This window comes from Eumetopias jubatus, unplaced genomic scaffold (assembly GCF_037043125.1).
Source record: "Eumetopias jubatus isolate StellerSeaLion01/CBP00866 unplaced genomic scaffold, mEumJub1_p1.0 scaffold_23, whole genome shotgun sequence".
Taxonomy (NCBI): Eukaryota; Metazoa; Chordata; class Mammalia; order Carnivora; family Otariidae; genus Eumetopias; species Eumetopias jubatus.
Window position 1 is genome coordinate 2,075,826 of NW_028274829.1, and position 8,189 is coordinate 2,084,014.

The window sequence follows — 8,189 nt, forward strand, 5'->3', positions numbered from 1 at the left end:
AGGAAAATAGGGCATTCAAAAGTGTCCATTAACTCAAAAGTGTCAGAGATAAAGAAAATGTCTGGGACGAGTGTTTTTGGTTTATTTGTTTTGTTTGTTTTTTTCTTCTTTTATTTTTAAGTTACTAACATTTTAGGAAATATCAGTCAGAACACAGGCTGAACATAATCTAAGCCTAAGCACTCAAGAACAGCAAAATTGGGAGCAGGGAGAAAATTTGAACTTCAAATTTGCCACATTTGTGGTATTCAAATTCAATTTTTCAACAACAAAACAGGAAAGTGTGGCCCAATCAAAGAAAACAGAGTAAGTCAAAACTAACTTGTCTGAATAATGCAGATATTAGATTTTTTTAGACTTTAAAATAATTATCTTAAATATTTGCAAAGAACTAAAGGAAAGCATATGCAAGGAACTAAAAGAAATCAGGACAACAATGTCTGAACAAAGTGAAAATACCAATAATGCTATAGAAATTATTAAAATAAAAACAGGAGCTAAAAGCTATAATAAATGAAGTGAAAATTCATTGGAAGAGTTCAAGAGCAGATTTGAACAGAAGAATGAGCAAACTTCATGATAGGGTATTTGAAATTATCCATGTGAGGAGCAGAAAGAAAAAAGAAAATTGAAGCGAGTGTAAGGGATCTGCAGAATATCATCAAGCAGACCATTATATGCATTATCTGTCCCGGAAGAAGGAGAGATCAAGGGCAGAAAAATAATATGCCCAATTTTGATTAAAAACATGAACTTACACACCTAAGAGGCTGAGCCAATACCAAGTTAGATTAGCTCAAAGATATACCCATTGAGACAGAAACAAAGATGGAACCTTGAAGGCAGTAAGAAAGAAGGGACTTTTCATGTAGAAGTCATCCTCAATAAGATTAGCAACTGATTTCCCATGAGAAATCATGTAGAATATAAGGCAGTGTCATAACATATTTGAAATGTTGAAAGAAAAATATCTCAACCAAGGATTTTGAATCTGTCAATGCTGTCATTCAAGAATGAGGGAGAAATTGTGGCATTCCTAAATACAAAACTGCTTGTTTCTAGTAAACATTCCCTACAAGAAATGTTAAAGGAGGGAGTCCTTGAGACTGAAATAAAATAATACTAGATGGTAACTCCAAATAATTATGTAGGTAAATATAAAAGCCAGTATCATTGTAATTTTGATTCGTATTTACTATTTGATTTAGAAAGTAAATGCATAAAACAATTATATTAACGGGCACACAAATAAAAGATGCAATCCATGACAATAATGTTAAAGGGGAGGGATGGAGATATATAGGAACCACTTTTTTGTATACTATTGAAATTAAGTTGGTGGTATTCAAACTAAATTTTTATAAATTTAGGGTATTGATTGTAATCTCTAAGGTAGTCACAAAGAAAATACATTTAATATATATTCAGAAAAGAAGGAGAAGAAGAAAAACAAGAAGGAGAAGAGGATAAAGACTAAATGCAAAAATAAAGGTGAGTAGTAGAGGAATTAAGGAACAAAAAACATCTAAGATATATAGAAAACATATAACAAAATGGCAAGAATAAGTAATTATCGGTAATTATTTTAAATATAAATGAATTAAGCTGGTCAAATAAAAGGTAGATATTGGAAAATAGTTTTTTTAAAAAGGGATACAAGAATATGCTGTCTACATTTTAGGGCCTATATTACAAGTACGATGAAAGTGAAAGGATGAAAAGAGACATCACATGCAAATAATGAACAAAAGAAAACAGGAAGTCTATACAAATGGTGACAATAATTCAAGTTAAATTTTGTTATAGGAGACAAAGAAGGGCATTGTTTATTGATAAAGTGGTCAACTAATCAAATAGATATTGCAGTTATAAACATGTCACACTTAAAAACAGAACCAAAAATATATTAGGCAAAATCTGATAGAATTGAAGGGAGAAATAGAAAGTTATGCAATAGTAGTTGGGGACTCAGTACCAAATTTTAAATAATGAATAGAACAATTACAAGATTAATAAATAAATACAAAATATGAGCAATAGTATAAAACAATTAGCTCTAACAAATACATACAGAATACTCTACCTAACAACAAAATACCTATGTTCTGAAGTATATGTGGAACATTATCCAGGATAGACCATATTTTGAGCACAAATTTTAACAAAGGTTAAAATTATACAAATTCCTTCTTCTATGTGAAATAAAATTAGAAAGGCAGAAGGCCAACCACAAAATCCACAATTTGTAGACATTAAACAGCACAGCACACTCTTTTAAAGAAATTTTTTTTTTATTTTTACAAAACAGAGAAACAAAATAGACCTAAAACTGCACCTTCAGGATGCCTGGGTGGCTCAGTTGGTTAAGAGGCCAACTCTTAATTTTGGCTCAGGTCATAATCTCAGGGTTGTGAGATTGAGCCCTGTGCTTCATGCTCAGCACAAAGTCTGCTGGAGATTGTCTCTGTCTGCTGCTCTCCTCCTCTCACACTCTCAAGAGCTCTCTCTCTCTCTCTCTCAAAAATAAATAAAATCTTTTAAAAAATAATAATAATAAAACTGCACCTTCAGGAAAAACCATTTATTCTTACCAGTCTTGTACCTCTCCTGGAACGTGACTTTGGCTTCTCATCAGGCCTTGCACTGAAGAGCAGGATCTCTGAAGCCATCCTTGTTATTATAGTTGTCTCCAAGGGGATATCCACACAGTATCTTGTGGACATGAGATGATTGCGTTTATAAACTTTCACAAATCTTTGAGCTCTTGGTGATTTTCTTTTTGCCCATGGCAGCTGTCACTTTGCAGGAATAGTGGTCAATTCCAGTGACCAGAGCATGGTTGTAGGGATGATCTGAGGCACCATTGTCAATGTTCCTCATTATCACCGCTTTTTGTCCTGAGTAGTGTCCAGCCAGGACCTGAGCCACCTTCCTGGATTTCATGAACTTACCCATCCTCATACCAGCTACTCAAACCTACAGCAGCAAAGAAATTAACAGCACATTCTTAAAAAACAATCATAGTGACAGGGAATAAATCACATTAGAAATAACCAGAGATATATTTTTTATTTATTCATTTTCTTATTTATGTTCAGTGTATAATTGCTAGTAAAGAATGGTTCAAGAACACAAACCCATAGATAGCTGCAGCCATGGACAATGGATATATTGTGCTCTACATAAATTTGAAAATCTTTCTTGATTCTAAAATTAACATGGAGAATCAAATTCTTCAGTTACTTGAACTCTGTCACTTTGTGCCCAGCCCACAAAAATTCTAAATATATTAAATTGAAGAATTGTTAAATGGGTTGATAATCATATAGAATATGTGTTTGATTAAAATACACTTAATATTATAATATTAAAACACTAAAACTTGTTGCTATTCAATGAGCATCAGTTGAGGCACCTGGGTGGCTCAGTGGGTTAGGTGACTGCCTTCGGCTCAGGTCATGATCTCAGAGTCCTGGGATCGAGCCCCGCATTGGGTTCCCTCCTTAGCGGGAAGTCTGCTCCTTCCTCTCCCTGTTCTTACTGCTGTTCCCTCTGCTTGTGCTCTCTCTCTCTCTGACAAATAAATAAATCTTTATTAAAAAAATAATGAGCGGAAGGGGCAGAGCAAGATGGCGGAGGAGTAGGAGACCTAGATTTCGTCTGGTCTCAGGAATTCAGCTGAATAGGGATCAAACCATTCTGAACACCTACGAACTCAACAGGAGATTGAAAAGGAGAGTAGCAACAACTCCCTGAACAGAGAAGCGACCACTTACTGGAAGGAAGGACGTGCAGAGAAGTGAATCCGAGGTGATATGCAGGAGGATAGATGGCGGGAGAGGGGGCCTCGGTCGGCCGCTTCTGGCAAGTGATAGAGCCACGGAGCACAAAATCGGACCTTTTAGAAGTTGGCTCCGCTGAGGGACGTCACTGCAGTGGCTAAGCGGGGGGGGCGGGGGGCGGTGGAATCCTCCCGGGACAGTGTGGTCTCAGGACCCTCAGGGTCACAGAAAGACCAGGGGTGCCTGAGTGCGGCAGAGCTCCCAGGTATCGGAGTGGGGAAGCCGGCTGCAGAGACGGAGCCGAGGCGCTGGCTCTCAGCTCGGGGTTGCCATAAACTGATCCACGGCCCAGTCGGGCCACTGCTCCTCCAGCAGCGACCCAACAAGCGGCAGATCCAGGGAGACTCCCCTTTCTCCCCCAGGAGGAGCGGCGCGGGAAGGCACCGCAGGGATCTGCTGGGTTTGGAGACTCCACACGGGGTCGGGTGCCAGAGATACAAATGCTCGGTCACAGGCCGGGTGAGCACGGAGTGTGGCCAGAGACCAGGGAGACGGGAGTGACTGCTTTTCTCTGGGGGCGTACTGAGGAGCGGGGCCCCGAGTTCTCAGCTCCTCCGGGCGGAGATTGGGAGGCCACCATTTTCATCCTGGTCCTCCAAAGCTGTACCGAGAGCTTGCAGGGAACGAAAGCTCCTGAGAGCAAACCCGAGCAGCTTGCTTAGACCAGACCGACAAGGGCAGGGCAATTCAGCCTCCGGCAAAGACATTTGGAAACCACAGCAACAGACCCCTCCCCCAGATCAGCACGAATAGCCAGCAAGCCAAGACCAAGTTTACCGATCAAGGAGAACGGGAGAACTCCAGCGCTAGGGGAATACTACACATAGAATTCATGGCTTTTTTTTTTTTTTTACCATGATTCATTAGTTCATTAAAGTTAATTTTTTTAACTGTTTTTTCTTTGAATTTTTCTTTTTCCCTTTTTCAACCAACATCTTATCAATCTCTTTTTTAAAAAAAACATTTTTTATTCTTCATTTTTAGAGTCATATTTTATCTTTTATCCCTTCATAGTAGTTACCCTTATTTTTGGTATATATATATATAAGTTCTTCTCTCTTTAAAATTTTGAGATACAGTTTCTTCTAACAGATCAAAATATACCCTAAATCACTAGTGTATGGCTTTGTTCTAGTCTCCTGCCTCATCATATTCTCTCCCTTTTTTCTTTTTTTTTTTAAATCTTCTTTCCTTTTTCAAACAATTTACCTTATCAATTCCTTTTATAAAATCTTTTATAATTTTCATCTTTACAGTCATCTTCCATCCCTTCATTGTATCAACCCTTATTTTGTACATATATGTCTTTCTCCCTTTAAAATTTTAGGAGGCACTTTTTTCTAACAGACCAAAATATGCCCAAAATCTAGTGTGTGGCACTGATCTATGCACTAGCCTGATCATATTTGATAACATTCTGCTTTTTTTGTATTGTTCTGTTTTTGTTTTTATCTTTTTTTTCTCTTCCTTTTTTCTTTCCTTCCCTTTCTTTTCCCTTGGTTTCAGGTCTTTTCTGATTTGTATACAGTATATTTGCTGGGGACGTTGTTAACCTGTTAGCGTTTTGTTCTCTCATTCATCTATTCTCCTCTGGACAAAATGACAAGAAGAAAAAAATCACCTCAGCAAAAAGAACAAGAGGTAATACCGTCTGCCAGGGACCTACTCAATATGGAAATTAGTACGATGTCGGACCTAGAGTTCGGAATCATGACTTTGAAGATACTAGCTGGGCTTGAAAAAAGCGTGGAAGTTATTAGAGAAACCCTTTCTGGAGAAATAAAAGAACTAAAATCTAACCAGGTTGAAATCAAAAAGGCTATTGATGAGGTGCTAAAAAATGGGGGCACTTACTGCTAGGATAAATGAGGCAGAAGAAAGAATCAGCGATATAGAAGACCAAATGATGGAAAAGAACATATTATGAACAACTCTACACCAGCAAATTGGATAACCTGGAAAAATGGGTGCATTCCTAGAGATGTATCAACTACCAAAATTGAACCAGGAAGAAATAGAAAACCTGAACAGACCTATAGCCACTAAGGAAATTGAGGCAGTCATCAAAAATCTCCCAAGAAACAAAAGCCCAGGGCCTGATGGCTTCCCAGGGGAATTCTTTCAGACATTTAAAGAAGAATTAATACCTATTCTCCTGCAACTATTCCAAAAAAATAGAAATGGAAGGAAAACTTCCAAACTCATTTTATGAGGTCAGCATTACCTTGATCCCCAAACCAGACAAAGACCCCATCAAAAAGGAGAATTACAGACCAATATCCTTGATGAACATGGATGCAAAAATTCTCACCAAAATACTAGCCAATAGGATCCAATAGTACATTAAAAGGATTATTCACCACGACCAAGTGGGATTTATCCCTGGGCTGCAAGGATGGTTCAACATCCGCAAATCAATCAACATGATACAATACATTAACAAAAGAAAGAACAAGAATCATATGATCCTCTCAATAGATGTAGAAAAAGCATTTGACAAAGTACGGCATCCTTTCTTGATCAAAACTCTTCAGAGTATAGGGATAGAGGGTACATACCTCAATATCATAAATGCCATCTACGAAAAACCTACAGCGAATATCATTCTCAATGGGGAAAAGCTGAGAGCTTTTCCTCTAAGGTCAGGAACGCGGCAGGGATGTCCACTTTCACCACTGCTATTCAACATAGTATTAGAAGTCCTAGCCACAGCAATCAGACAACAAAAAGAAATCAAAGGCATCCAAATCGGCAAAGAGGAAGTCAAACTCTCACTCTTTGCAGATGATATGATACTTTATGTGGAAAACCCAAAAGACTCCACCCCAAAACTGCTAGAACTCATACAGGAATTCAGTCAAGTAGCAGGCTATAAAATCAATGCACAGAAATCAGTGGCATTCCTATACACCAACAACAAGACAGAAGAGGGACAAATCAAGGAGTCGATCCCATTTACAATTGCACCCAAAACCATAAGATACCTAGGAATCAATTTAACCAAAGAGGTAAAGGATCTGCACTCAGAAAACTATAAAATACTCAGGAAAGAAATTGAAGAAGACACAAAGAAATGGAAAAACGTTCCATGCTCATGGACTGGAAGAACCAACATTGTGAAGATGTCAATGCTACCTAGAGCAATCTACACATTCAATGCAATCCCCATCAAAATACCACCCACCTTTTTCAAAGACATGGAACAAATAATCCTAAAATTTGTATGGAACCAGAAGAGACCCCGAATAGCCAGAGGAATGTTGAAAGAGAAAAGCAAAGCTGGCGGCATCACAATTCCAGACTTCCAGCTCTATTACAAAGCTGTCATCATCAAGACAGTATGGTACTGGCACAAAAACAGACACATAGATCAATGGAACAGATTAGAGAGCCCAGAAATGGACCCTCAACTCTATGGTCAACTCATCTTTGACAAAGCAGGAAAGAATGTCCAGTGGCAAAAAGACAGTCTCTTCAACAAATGGTGTTGGGAAAATTGGACAGCCACATGCAGAACAATGAAACTGGACCAGTTCCTTACACCACACACACAAATAGACTCCAAATGGTTGAAAGACCTAAATGTGAGACAGGAGTCCATCAAAATCCTAAAGGAGAACACAGGTAGAAACCTCTTCGACCTCAGCCGCAGCAACTTTTTCCTAGAAACATCGCCAAAGGCAAGGGAAGCAAGGGCAAAAATGAACTATTGGGATTTCATCAAGATAAAAAGCCATTGCACAGCAAAAGAAACAGTCCACAAAACCAAAAGACAGCCGACAGAATGGGAGAAAATATTTGCAAATGACATATCAGATAAAGGGCTAGTATCCAAAATCTATAAAGAACTTATCAAACTCAACACCCAAAGAACAAATAATCCAAACAAGAAATGGGCAGAAGACATGAACAGACATATTTCCAAAGAAGACATCCAAGTGGCCAACAGACACATGAAAAATTGCTCAGCATCGCTTGGCATCAGAGAAATCCAAATCAAAACCTCAATGAGATACCACCTCACACCAGTCAGAATGGCTAAAATCAACAAGTCAGGAAATGACAGATGTTGGTGGGGATGTGGAGAAAGGGGAACCCTCCTACACTGTTGGTGGGAACACAAGCTGGTGCAACCACTCTGGAAAAGAGTATGGAGGTTCCTCAAACAGTTGAAAATAGAGCTACCATACAATCCAAATACCCAGTACTACTGGGTATTTACCACAAAGATACAAATGTAGGGATCCGAAGGGATACGTGCACCCCGATGTTTATAGCAGCAATGTCCACAATAGCCAAACAGTGGAAAGAGCCAAGATGTCCATCGACAGATGAATGGATAAAGAA

At 38.6% G+C, this 8,189-nt stretch overlaps 1 pseudogene; it reads right to left on the reverse strand.

Annotated features, from left to right (window-relative positions):
- Positions 1-2,631: 2,631 nt before the first annotated feature.
- Positions 2,632-2,955, reverse strand: LOC148162085 (large ribosomal subunit protein eL27 pseudogene; annotated as a pseudogene).
- Between the last annotated feature and the right edge of the window lie 5,234 nt (positions 2,956-8,189).